We start from the raw sequence: 14,033 nt of genomic DNA on the forward strand, positions 1-14,033 counted from the left end.
TTGATCTATTTTCCTTGTTTTTCTACTAAAAGTTGTTTTTCTAATGAGATCTCACATTTCATTCTAGTTTTCATTCTTTGGATTTTGTTTTATTGTTTCATGATATCATTAGCTTCCATATGCCTAATTCTAATTTTTAAGGAATCATTTTCTTCAGTGAGTTTTTGTATTTCTTTTTTCCTTTGGCCAATTCTGCCTTTTATTTTATTTTTTTTATCAGTGAAGTTTGGTATCTCTTTTTCCATTTGTTGAATTCTGTTTTTATGGTGTTATTTTGTTCAGAATTTTTTTGTGTGCCTCTTACCAAGCTGTTAATTGTCTTTTCGTATTTTTCTTCCTTTGATTTCATTTTTTTGCCACTGTTATTTCATTTTGAAAATTATTTCTTAGCTATTTCAGGAATTTTTGTTGGGCTTGTTTCCAATTCACATTTTTTCCTTCGAGGCTTTGCTTGTGGCTGTTTTGACTTTGTTTTTTTCTTCTGAGTTTGTGTCTTTATCTTCCCTGTCACCATGGTAAATTTTTATGGTCATGTTCTTTTTTATTGCTTGCTTTTTTATTGCTTTCCCACCCCATTTATTGATTTTGAACTTTATATTAAAATTAGGCTCTGTCCCTGATGTGCTAGTTCTGTGGGTTTGGAAGATTTTGGTGTTTCCAAGGTACTGTGATCTAGGGAAAGGCATAATCACTACTCTCCTGGTTGGCACTCTGGTCCTTACCTAGAAAAGGCCTCTGATCCCTGGTGATTGCAGTTGATATTTCTTCTCAGGGATATTACTCCTTTGGGACTGGAAGTGATACTACTCCTTAGGGCTCCTGCTCCCTCTTGACCAAAAGTGCTCCTCTCTGCCCTTGAAATTTGACCCAGAAGTTAGTATAGGCAATGGGTTTGGTCTTATATCCAGTGCTAGCATAGGGGTCCCTTGTAATCTTTTTCTGACCAGTTGCCAATTCCGCCTACTGTCTCTGGTTTGAGAGCTCTCAAAGATGCTGCTGCTTCTGTCACCACCACCTAGTTCCATTTTTTCATCCATGTAGGCTCTGAGTCAGCCTGTACCCCTGTGTCTTTTTGGCCTCTAAAGTTTTCTTGGGCTGGAAGGATGTCTCACTGTGACTTTTTGTTGGATCTGACACTTCAGAATTTGATTTGTGCTGTTATTTTAAAATTGTTTGGAGAGGAACATTAGGAGAGGTCAGCTGAGTGTTTTCCCTACCCAGCTGTCTTGCCTCTCCACCCAGAAGTCCAGAGGCCCTTCTTTACAAATAGCATCAGAACTAAAAGCGCAATGGAAATAACACTGGTCTTTGAGCCAGAGGACCTGGGTTCAAATACTGCCTCGGATACAACCTATGTGACTCTGGGAAAATCACCCAACCTCTCAAGCCCTACATTTTCTCATTTATAAAATGAAGAGGATTTACTAGTTGGCTTCCAAGAATTTACTAGTCGGCTTTCAATTCCAAATATATGATTCTATAATCTTAGATTCCACTCTCACAGCAGCATAACCTTTTTCATTACCCAAGGAGAAACACACATTGTGGTATAAGAGGACATGGTTGTAAAAACTGGGAAATTAACTTAAAGTACTAAAAAAAGAACATTGTGAGGCTATGTATCTAAACATACCAAATATGAGAGGTTGAGTAGACCTCAAAGGACAAAAGACCCCCATATCTAAAAGGAATAGGTTCCATCAAATTCTAGCACTAATTCTGAGTTAGTTTTTCCCAGAGTCAAGTCTGAATCAACTTCTTGCAACATCTACCCATCATTCCTAGTTTTGTCCTCTGGAACCAAGTAGAACTCATCCACATAATAGTCCTTCAAATGCTTGAAAGTATCCAAAGTCCTGAAGTTCATTTCAATTGCTCCTCAAGTTAAAATTTTAAATTAAGCCAATCCACACTTGCCCAACTCAGACACTCTGCTTCGAAGTTGAAAATTCAATTATGGAGGATGAGTAATTACTTTTACCTCACTGACACTCAGCATGCTTCAGAAGGGAATTCACAGTTCAGAATCTGGCAGCTGTTCCAAGACCTATTGCTGAAGTGAATCCTAAACTCAGGAAAACCTAGCCAGATGGCCAGATTGCATGCCTGAAGGACCCCCAAGTGCTATTTCTTAGACTCTTTCTCATCAGGAACAAGGTGCATGTATGCCATCTCCAACTCTGATTAATACCTTATTTGAATTCTAATCTGCAAATTAGTATAGAATGCCTCCCCATCACCTTCTCCATTTGGCCTTCAAGAGGGTTTGCCAATCAGTCGTACATTCAACAAACGTTTACTAAGCACACATTGTGTTCAGGGCACCATGCTGAGTTCCAAGACAGATATAAAATTTATATGTCAGGGGTTCTTAATCTTTTTAGGGTCATGGACTATTTGGCAGTCTGGTGATATCTATAGACTCCTTCTCAGAATAATACAAATAAAATACAGAGGAAACCAATAATACTGGAATAATTATACAAATATTTTTTCAACGTTCATAGACTTCAAGCTAAGAATCCTTAAAATCATATCTGCCCTAATTCAATAACCATTTATTAAACACTTGTTAAGTACCTTCTTTGTGCTGGGCACTACCATAGGCACTAGGATACAATGATAAAAATAGTAATCTTTGCCCTCAAGAAGCTTACATTCTACTGAACAATATATATATGTATACATATATATATACAGATAATTAAACATAAAATAAGTTAAAATCATTAACAGCTATGAGATTCAAGAGACAATTCACAGAGTACGTAGGATTTGAATTGATTCCTTAAGGAAGCTATGAAAGTTAAGGAGGAAGAGGAGGTGGTAAGGAGGGCAAGTATTCAGGAATGGGGGAAAAGTTCAGAGAGGGTCAAAGTACAGAGAGAAGAGATGGGATGCCACATACAGGGAACAGCAAATAGACCACTTTGGCTGAAGTGTGTGTGTGTGTGTGTGTGTGTGTGTGTGTGTGTGTGTGTGCTTGTGCACGCCTGCTTGCATGTGTGCTCATCTTTGCATTTGAATAAATAATGTGTAATTAGCCTAAGCCCTCCTGGAAGGGGAATAAGCCATAAATGCAAATGGCTACAAAGCACCATGTGACAGAAATATGCTAGACAGAAGCAAAAGCAAGTACTAAGTGACTTCCAAGGAATAATTATTGGCCAAGGGGAATTATGGAAGGGTTCAGGGGTGAAGTAGCCTTGGAATTCTGCTTTAAATGAAGTAAAACTTCAACAGGCAGAGAAAGGGAGGGAGGATATTCCAGGTGCAGGGACAAATCTAAGCAAAGGCACAGAAACAGAGAGTATGGGTTACATTTAGTGGTTCTTTTCCAGGCTAACTGAAACACAGGGTACACAGAAGACAGCAATAGGAGATGTCTAAAAAAGTAGGATGCACCAGATTGTGAAGGACCCTGAATGGCAATCAAAAGGGTAATGGAAGCAGTGTGGTCCAATGGAAAGGATACTATATTTGGTGTCAAAGAACCTTAGTTAAAATCTGTCAGGCCACAAGTATTTATTAAGCAATTACTATGTGCCTAAGTAATAAGGGTACAAAAAAGTCCAAAACATGGTTCCTGTCCTCAAGAAGCTTACATTCTAAAAGGGAAACCCCCTGGCTCTGCCACCTGTGTGAGGTTGGGTGAGTCACTTAACCGCTCTGAGCCTCAATTTTGTTATCTGTGCAATGGGGAGGTTGGCCTAAAAGGTTTCCAAGGTCCCTTCCTACACCAAATGTTATGAACTTTCCTCAATGACTATAGGGAGCCGTTGAAGCTTTTTGAGCAGAGTTTCATGTCCTGATGTATTCACACACACACGCATATATATATATATGCGTGTGTGTGTGTGTGTGTATGTACATATATGTATATGTATACAGACACACACACATTAGTCTGGCAGCATATGAAGAAGAGAGTAGAGGTAGAGAGAATACAAAGAAACTTTGGACCAGCCACAGGGTTTCCTCATTCTGATTTTGCTTGGCTATTGAGCCTGAATACCACTGGTGGGGAGAAGCCAGCAGAATAAGCTGCCAGGAGGCCTAGAAAATGTGCTATTTTGACTCTTGAGATTCAACTTATATGTCATATGTACCTGAAAAACTGAGAGCCTAATATAACATGGAAAATGAATACTCCCCAAAAGGGAGGAGTAAACACTTTACTCTAAGATCTTTGGAGGCTCATATGCTTGGGAATACAGAATTCATTGGTAAATCAGAGGTGATGTCTATTTTAGATCACTGGGCCCAGGTCTCATAGCAGGTAGTCTGGTGCTCTGGGCATTATCTGAAGAAGGCAACTGGATTGTGAATGCAGCATTTCAGAGGTAGAACCTAGGTGGCAGAAGGCTTTCCTGCTTGGCTTCCGAGGCCTTGCTACCTCAGCCCAGCATATGCAGCTCCAGCCCTGGCGTGACTCCATCTTAGAGTTTTTCTGGGCATCCCTGGTACCATTCTTATTTTTTGATGAGAAAAATGAGGTTCAGAGTGGTTAAATAATTCCACCATGGCCACATACTTACTAAGCTCAAGACCCGAACCAAGGTGTTTCTGACTCTAAGCCCCATACTCTGTTCACTATGTCATATTGAAAAGCCTATAAGTAGCAACTGGGTGAGCATTTGCTGGCTCCTTGAAGATGATTACTTTTCCTTTTGTCTTTGTATCCCTAGCTCCTAGCATAGTACTCTTCACACAATAGGTACTTAATAAATAATTATTAAACTGAATTCAATTGAGTTGAATTTTGAGGGCCTTTTAAAAAAACAGTTGTGGAATTTTAAAGGGGGTCCATGCTTTGGGTAGGAATTTTACTAGATGATCATTGGGATCCCTTCCAAATGTGAGACTCCACGGTCCTTTGACCAAATAAGGCAGACCATTGAAATCTCATTCACAGTTGGAGAGGCAGTCCTTTTTGTTCTTTTGAATTGCCATTCTGGGAGTTTCAAAGATACAATCTAGTCACATTGTCATAAGATCGCAACTTAGTGATGGAAGAGAACTCAAAGACAATCCAACCCTTTCATTATACAGATGAGGAGCTAGGGTTCAGAAAATTTAAGGAACTTGCCCAGGGGTCCCTCAGGTAGTAAGTGGAAGAAGTTCTTTGGTTTCAAATGCAGCTCACCTTCCTCTGTCTGTATTGTTTCCTCTTTACCTAAGGTATGAAAGTCTTCAGTAGGGGAGAAGGGAAATCAGTCTGGATGGGCCATCAAGTTATGAGGGTTTAAATCTCAGCTCTGTGATTACCAATCTGTACATTCTTTGGACCTCAGTTTCCTCATTTGTACAATGAGAGTTTTGAAAAACACAGCCTCTAAATTCCTTTCTAGCTCTAACATTTTATGAAAAATGGGACCTGTTTTATACTTTCATTTTTAGCCAAGGGAAAATGTCAAGTTCAATTCTGATGAACAAGCCACATGTCAGATGCTAAATTTACAAAAAATAAAATGACTTCTTTTTGTCCTTGTAAAATGCAAAATCCATGATAAAATCCTTGGACCTTCCCTAGAGTTTTCCTCTTCTTTATACCAAACTTGTTAATTTAATTTATGATGTTCTTGTCCTTGGTGGTATCATTTCAGAACTCTCCCTGTCAAATTGGACTATTTACTGATCCTTGAATGGTTCCCTCATTTGTCCAGCATTTGTTCATGACAATTCCTGTTCCTGGAATGTCACCCCCTCATATCTATATTGATGGTTATATGTTGGCGAGTCATTCTTCAATTAGATGGTAAGCCTGATAAGGGCGGGGGTTGATTTTTTATTTAATCTGCATGTTATCCAGCAATTAGCAGACTGTTCTTGCATGTAGCTGCTAGCACCAGCTCCTCAAATTACCTCTCACTTATTTGACATATACTTATATGTGTACATACTATGTCCCTCAGTGGAATGTAAGCTTCTAGAGGGCAAGGCCAATTTTACTTTTATTTTCTATTCCCAGGCCCTACCATGGTGCTCAAGTTAGAGTAGGTGGTTAGTAAATATTTGTTGATTGTTTGCTTGATGGGTGCCTAATAAATGAATTCACAAGCAGAAATAGAGAAAATGGTGCATATTGTTCATAGGGATCCTGGAATGTAGAGTTCTCAGGGAACTTTGAGATGATGTACTTGACCCTTCTCATTTTAGAGAAGAAATCTGAGGCCTAGAGGGGCAAAGTGACCTATCCAAGGTAGTAAGAAACAGAGTCAGGATTCCCACCCAGGTCCTCCCACTCCAGACTCAGCACTCTTTCCACAGGTGGGTCGGATCAGGTACAGCATCAAATATTGGCACTGGAGCATTTCCAAATATTATACTTGGATATATTTGAACATAATTGCATACACTCAGACTCACACTCTAATTATGTTTCTAACATCTCTTACATTCTTCTCTGAAACTCAATCTGAACTTGAGTTTGAACTGTTATTTAGAACATCCAGCACTTAGCACCAGGCTTGGCACGTAGAAGGTTCTTAAAAAATGTTTAGTGACTGACTGGCTTAAGACTGCAGTACTTTTACCAGGAGAGGGTGTTTCATTCTTTGTATTTATAGCCTTGCTACCTAGCAAAGTGTCTGGCACATAGTAGGCGCTTAATTAAATATTTGTTGATTAAATGCTTGATTCTCACTTTGGACCACATAATAGCCAATAACTAACATTTATATGCCAGGCACTTAGCAATTGTTATCTCATTTGATCCTCATAATAGCTTTGACAGGTGATACTATCATCCCCATTTTACATATGAGGAAACTGAGGCAAACAGAGGTTAAGTGACTTGCCCAGGGTCACAGAGCTAGCAAGTGTCTGAGGCTGGATTTTAATTTAGATCTTCCCTATTCCAGACTCAGTGCTCTATCTACTGTGCCATCTAGCTGCCACTCATATAAGATACATTAGACCTATTTTGGAAACCTCAGGTCTTTCAGTGAAACTGTTTCTTCTCTCTCACAGAGTCTGAAGATGTTGCTATAGGTTGGGAGAATGCTAATACTCAGATTTAATTACATATCAAGACTATCTGTTAAATATGGTATCTGTTACTGGCATAATCTTGATTAGAGGGAGGGAGGGGGAGAGAGAGAAATAGAGAGAGAGAGAGAGAGAGAGAGAGTTTAGATGCAGACATATGAGAAGAGCTGAACCCTTGACTTCACCATTGCCAGTTCTGAAAATATAAGCACATTTTTTTGTGTTTTAAAAAGTTAAATCAAATATTTTAAATTAACAAAGCATTTCTCTCTCCCATCTTATCCCATTAAAAACGAAAAACAAAATTTTTGTAACAAATGCTCATATTCAAGCAAAGCAAATTTCTATATTGGCCCTGCCAAAAATGTGTGTCTCTGTATATTTTCCAGTCACATCTCTGTTAGGAGGTGCAGAGCTTTTTTCTTTATTAGTCTTCCGTGGTTGATGATTGAGATTATCAAGATCAAAGTTCTTAAGCCTTTTATAACTTTTCAGTTTCCTGGTGGCTAACAAGCATAGAAGGTGTTGGTTGAAATCAAGCTTTCGGTGCCAGATACAATGTGCAGGCCTAAGGTTAGCACTTCTTCATATTTATCTGCAGAGAGGGTAGATAAAAGAATGATTAAACCTGCAGCCCAATTCAAAGTCATTCCATATTTTCATTAAAAGCTGCATAAGAAGAAAAGGAGGAAGCCAAGACCATTAAGGTGATGTGACTTTCCCAAGGTCATGCAAGATAGTGAGCTGCAGAGCTTAAACCCAGGTCCAGAGATGCCAAACCAGTTTTCTTTCAACTGCGTCGATTCTACTTTTTCCTTGCATCATGATAGATACAAAGTGCTGCATAATCTGTGAACTGATTCTGTCTGTATCTACCAAAATGTTTCCAAATTAAAAGGGACACGAATGAGAGATCCTTTACATCTCCAAAGGAAGGACCAGTAATCAGAAGGATTAGAGGAGAAAGAAAAGGAACAGAGGAGAGAACCTTTGTAAGAACTGAGTTAATATTGCCATTTTCCTTGTCTACCAATTTTTTTCATGAGAGTCATTGAAGAGTATAAGGGACTGGGAGTATGCTAATTAATGAAAAATGAACCCAAACAGAGTAAGAGTGGTTGGAAAGGGATCTGTTGATGGAGGCATTTGATTAGACTGCTCAAGGTCTTTTGTGGGGGCCCAACTTCATGGCAGCTGATATTGTATCAAGGGAAGGCATAGTTGGAGAAATCCTGAATTGACATTCCATATTCTCTTCCTTTTTTCCTTCTTCCTGCCCAAACTAATTCTCCAACTGCAGCAAACCCCCTTCTATCCTCTTTGTTCTCATCAAAAAGAGTATTAGAGTTAAAAAGGATAAGGATTTTGAGATTTGACCTTGCAATTCATCCACTGGTAGGTTTGTTTCTCCACTATCCAAGATAACTCTTAGAATTTAAACTCTAAGGAATCCTAGAAACCACCTAGCTCTAACTCCTCATTTAAGCAGATGAAAAAACTGAGGCTCAGAGACATGAGATGACTTAGCCAAGTTCACTTTGGTGAGCTGGGAGAGGAGACCTAGGATATGAACCCAGTGTTCCTGCATCCAAAGCCCAGTGATCATTCCCCTTGGATTATAAATAACTCAAAAGACTTTGTAAAGTGTTCATGAAACTTTCAAAGTATTTCTTTACCCAGTGCTAATGATATCTAGGAGTTTACTGCATTTCAAAATTTTTCCAATACATTATTCATGGTTGGTCTGAAATGTATAATGCATGCATTTCCTCTGATTTCGCGATGTGATTTACCTGTGTTGTCTCTGAAAAACGGAATTATCCAGAGTATGAATAAATATTTCCTCTCTAAATACTTCTGTAAGAGCTCTCTCCCTTTCTGAAGGCCTATGGACATTTTACTTGTATAACCTCATCTCTTTTCTCCAAACTTCTTCAGCCTGAAGTTGAAGGAGATACTTCCATTCTAATAGTCAAGAGATATGAAATGCAGAGAATATGGTTTATTTTTCCTGAGTTAAGGGCCATTCAGCAACCCAATAGGCCAGGGACTGAAAGACAGCTCTCACTGCATATTGCTCACTAAAGTGACAAAGTATAGACATGTGCCAAGATCATAGAATCCTAAAGAAGGAACCGGAAGTCACTTCAGAGGACACCAATCCGAGACCCTCATCTTAAGGATGAAGAAACTGAAGTCCAGAAAGATTCATGGGCTCAAAGTCATATAGGGAGTCTTGAAAAAGAATTTGTTGAGTGCCTACTCTGGGATGGCTACACAGTGCCCTGGAAGAAACATTGATATTGAAGGGAGGCCTACACTTCACCTGGGGTCCAATGCCTGAAATGCACTTCTTCTTTTTCAACTGTCTCATAGGATCCTTATCTCCCTTCAAAGCACAGCCCTAGGACTACCTCTTATTATGAAGCTCTTCTTAATCTCCCTAATGATTAATGTTCTTGCAACTACTTTGTTTTATCTTTGACATCACTTTGCATTTCATCTATTTTGTGTTTAACTCTTTACATGTGTGGTAGAATGTAAGCTCCTTCAGGCCAGGACTATTTCTTTTTCATCCTCATCCTCCAAGCACCCAGCCCAGTGTTTGGCCCGTAGTAGGCACTTAATAAATGTTTATTGAATTGTATTGTTCCTAAGGATAGCATGAGTAAAGCTCCAGAACAGATGATGAAAACATAGGCTGTTAGATCTATAGCAAAAATCTGGTCCCTCCATATGTGCCCTTAATCTCATCTTTTTTCCCCTTTATGACTATGCTGCATCAGTCCTCCCCACTCTCTCAGGTATGTTTAATCCCTCCCATTCTACTAGCTCCTTCTCTTCATTCTATAAACATTTTCAAGTCTCTCTATCACAAAGTAATTTTCCTATAATCCTGCTGCTTCCTCAAGCTGTCACCCTACCTCTTCTTGCCCTTCAATGTCAAATTTCTCAAAAAAGTAGCCTATACTTCCCCCTCTACTTCCTCACTACTCAGTTATTTTTCCTTAACATTTTGCACCCTTCCTTCTGTTTTCCTCACTATTTTGAAGCAGCCCTCTCCATGGTTACCAATGACCTTTACATTTCTAAGTTCAATGGCTTATTCTTTTCTCATTCTTGACTTCTCTGACCCTCAGTTTCTTTACCTACAAAGTTATGTTTGCTTTTTAGCTCTAAATTCCATGACCCCTATCCTATCCTATGGCATATGATATTGTGCACCAATCTTTCTTGGACAAACTCTTCTCCAATGGTTTCCAAGATTTCTAACTTTCTTGACTCTCGTGCCTCTCCTTCTATCTCTCTGACAACTCCTTCTTTATCTTATTCCCTGTCTGCTCATTCTCCTTAAACATGAACATCCTTCAAGATTCTGTTCTTTGTCAGATTCCTTTCTCTATGCTTTCTTAATTAGATAATTTATTTATTTTTAGTTTTCAACATTCACTTCTACAAATTTTAAATTTTCTCCCTCTCCCTCCCCGCTCCCTCCCCAAGATGGCCTGTAATTTGATATAAGCTCTACATATACATTCCTATTAAACATATTTTCACATTAGTCATGTTGTATAGAAGAATTATAACAAATGGGAGAAAAAATGAAAAAGAAACAAAAGAAAACAAAACAAAACAAAAAAGAAAATAGTCTGCTTCACTCTGCATTCAGACTCCACGGTTCTTTCTCTGGATGTGGATGGCATTTTCCATCATGAGTCCTTTGGAATTATTTTAGGTCCTTGCATTGCTGTCTTTCTCCCTTGGTGGACTCTTTCACTCTCATACATTCATCATCATTTCTATGCATATAACTCATAATCTATGTCTCCATCTCTATCATCTCCCTAGATTTTTAGTCTAATATTTCAACTACATGATAGAGGTGTTGGTCATTATGTCAAAACTAATATGTTCCAAATTCATCCTCAACCTCAAGCCTTGACCCATTCCTAATTTCTCTATTCACATTGATGGCACCACCCTTCTCCTAATTACTTAGGCTCGCAATTTTGGAGTCAGATTTGAGTTTTTTCTTCCCGTCTCCTATACCTCCCCATTCAATTAATTGCCAAATACTCTGCAATACCTCTCACATCCATCTTTTCCTCTCTACTCCCAATGTAAGCACCCTTGTTAATGTCCTCATCCCTTGTTTCCTTGACTATTTTAGTAATCTACTAACCAGTCTTTTTGCTTCTATTTTGTCTTCTGTTTAGCTTATTATTCAGAGGACCAAAATATTATCTTTTCCATACGCTATTCTCTGATCACATCCCTCTGACTTCATAATAGTGATAGAAGATTGAATCCTTATATGTCTATTCATGAATTAATTGACAATTTTGGAAAGTATTATCCTGGGGAGAAGAAATACTTTTTTATTTCCTTGTTTCTATAAGTGTACCAAACCCATTAGCGTAAATGCTTTTTGTGACAGTGTGAGGTGATCTGAGTTTGAGAGACAGCCAGAATTTCCTGCTGACAAACTTTCAAAAACATCTATCTATTAAACTGGAAACAGGATTTTGCATGGTAAGGCTTCGCCGACCTCTTAACGAGACCCCCCTCAATGTAATACCATCAGTTCAAAGTTTGGGATGAGGAAGCATCATTCTTCCTATGAAATCCATCCACTCTTTAGACAGATGCAAAGGGTGATGTGGGCAGAAAAGAGAGTGCCATGAATTAGTGTCAGAGAATATCTTTTATTCATCAATGTACTCCATCAGCAGGAAGTACAAGCAACACATGGCTGTTCCCCTGCCCCAGAAATAAAACAAGAGGGGGCAAAAAATTGGCTACTTGACAAAATTCCATTTATGATTTGCACCCTGCATATGCCAACTGCTTGGTTTACTTTCAGACTTGTTTATTAACTTTGAGTCAATGCTGAGTGTGTGCATATGTACTGAAGTCCTATGCAAAGAGACAAGTAGTTGGTTGAGGGGATTACTCAACTCAGACAAGAAAAAGCTGAGGAGAGAGCTAATATACTTTCAGTCTGTGAAAGGAAACTTATGGGGAAGGTGATGAGCCTCCATTGTATATTATTATAGAATAGCACCAAAGGTAAAGCAAGATAGATGCCAATTTCCATTCTGAGGGTGGGACTTCTGGATCAAGTAATTAGATGATGAATCAGGTGCTAAGAGATTATAGCATTCCCTCCTTTTGTTCTAGCAAAAAAAGTCAAGACAACTTTTTAGCTAAGAGAGTTTGAGGATGTCTCTTTGAAGATCTAAGTTATCAGCACCATGGAGTGAAGCAAGTAGAGTCAACACTATATAAAGAGACATGGCCAAGTCCATCACAGACAAGTGGCTCTCTGGCACCATTATATTTATTGGGAGCAGCTTGTGGTGGTGATGGTGGCTTAAGGAAGAGTAAGAGAGGATTTTCTTGCCAATACTTACAGATTCTAATATTATAGAGCCCTAGAGAGAGACTTCAGAGAATTAAAGAATTTAAGCATCAGAAGGGTATTCGGTGGCCATACGTGATAAATACATATGAAGGGGACCCTGAATAACATTATTTTGTTGCTTATAGATATAATTAAATTCAGAAAGCATGTGTTAATCACCTACTATATACTAGGGTTTTTGCTAGGCTCTGAGGATACAAAGACAAACAAGAAATAGTTCCTGCTCTTAAGAAACTTATGTTTTATTGGAGGAACAACATGGACATAGAAAAAGTAATAAAAAATAAAGTAATTTCTGAGAAGAGAACAAGGTGCAAATAAAAACTTATTAAGCTTGAATAGGAGTTCTAGAGAGCACAATAGTAAGGTGGATAGAGATGAGAGGGAATGGGCATGAAGCAGTAAGGTATGGTGGCCCACAAAGAGAGCATTTTCTCGCAAAGTAAGTATGGGGATTCTGAGTGGAACCATAAGGTGATAGATTGTCATGCCCTCCATAGTAGCAAGAGTAATACTGATTATATTGTACATCCCTGAGCCAGAGGTAGAAAGTTGGGGGAGAGGGTCACATGAGGAAGGGAAGATAGGGAATCCCTGGTCCTATCTTTTGGCTAGTTATAGAGAGGTAAGATATTTTCAGACCCATTTGAATTATTGGAATTTTTGGAAGCCTTCTTGTTGTGTCTATTCTGAGACACTGGCTCTGAGCAAGTGGGCAAAATCATGATGTTAGTCTGTGTTTCCCCTTCCTTTTGGTGTTTCATATGTGATGGTTGAGATAACAGGCTAGGGCTAGATCATAAAGGGACTTATCTTTGGATGGAGGTGAAGGTTTATTGTGGAATTTTGTGAGTTTTGCTGTTTGTTGAGTCAATGGTTCTGTTCATGCTTGATAGTAAGCCTAGGGGTGGTTGTAATGGCGCTTAGGCTGCCAGGATAAATCTGCTTCTGTGCAACTCTTAGTACCATTTTTTAAACATTTGCATGTTTTTATTTATAATTTACAATATTCCAACAGAATAGCCCCATTTCTATACAAAAACAAACACTAGCTTTTATTACTCTAGAGTCATAGAACCTAGAGTTACATGCATGTTCTGATATGGCTTACCTTGAAGGAGAATTTTAGTGGAGATTTTCTTTTATTAGTCAATACCTAAGACCTCTATAGCTATATTAAGGGAATTTTCATTTGCCAAGCTGCTTATTTTAACAAAATGCCCTGTCAACCAGAGAGGGACACATGCCTATTACTAAAGATGCAATCCATTTACTCATTCAACAAGTTTATGTTTCCCATCCTTCCTCTACCCCACCTTTAAAACAAACAAAAACCTAATGAATTGAGGGACTTACTTAACGGGACTCTGATTTTTTGAAAATTAATATGAGGCAATTCATGGAAGGCAACATGGTCTTCTCAGGACTTTCTACACGCAGAGAGATGCTTTACTTTTCTGGAGAGGAGATGTATTTCTTTAAACCTTGTTCCATCTAAGCACAAGGTCATAGGAGTTCTTAAGCTCAGGGCAAGTGATGGCCTGGGAAAAGTTTACTAACCATGATTGCTTATAGAGAGGGGATACTTAAGGGTTCTCCTAGGGAGACTGAAGCAGTG

This window comes from Trichosurus vulpecula, chromosome 8, assembly GCF_011100635.1.
Source record: "Trichosurus vulpecula isolate mTriVul1 chromosome 8, mTriVul1.pri, whole genome shotgun sequence".
Taxonomy (NCBI): domain Eukaryota; kingdom Metazoa; phylum Chordata; class Mammalia; order Diprotodontia; family Phalangeridae; genus Trichosurus; species Trichosurus vulpecula.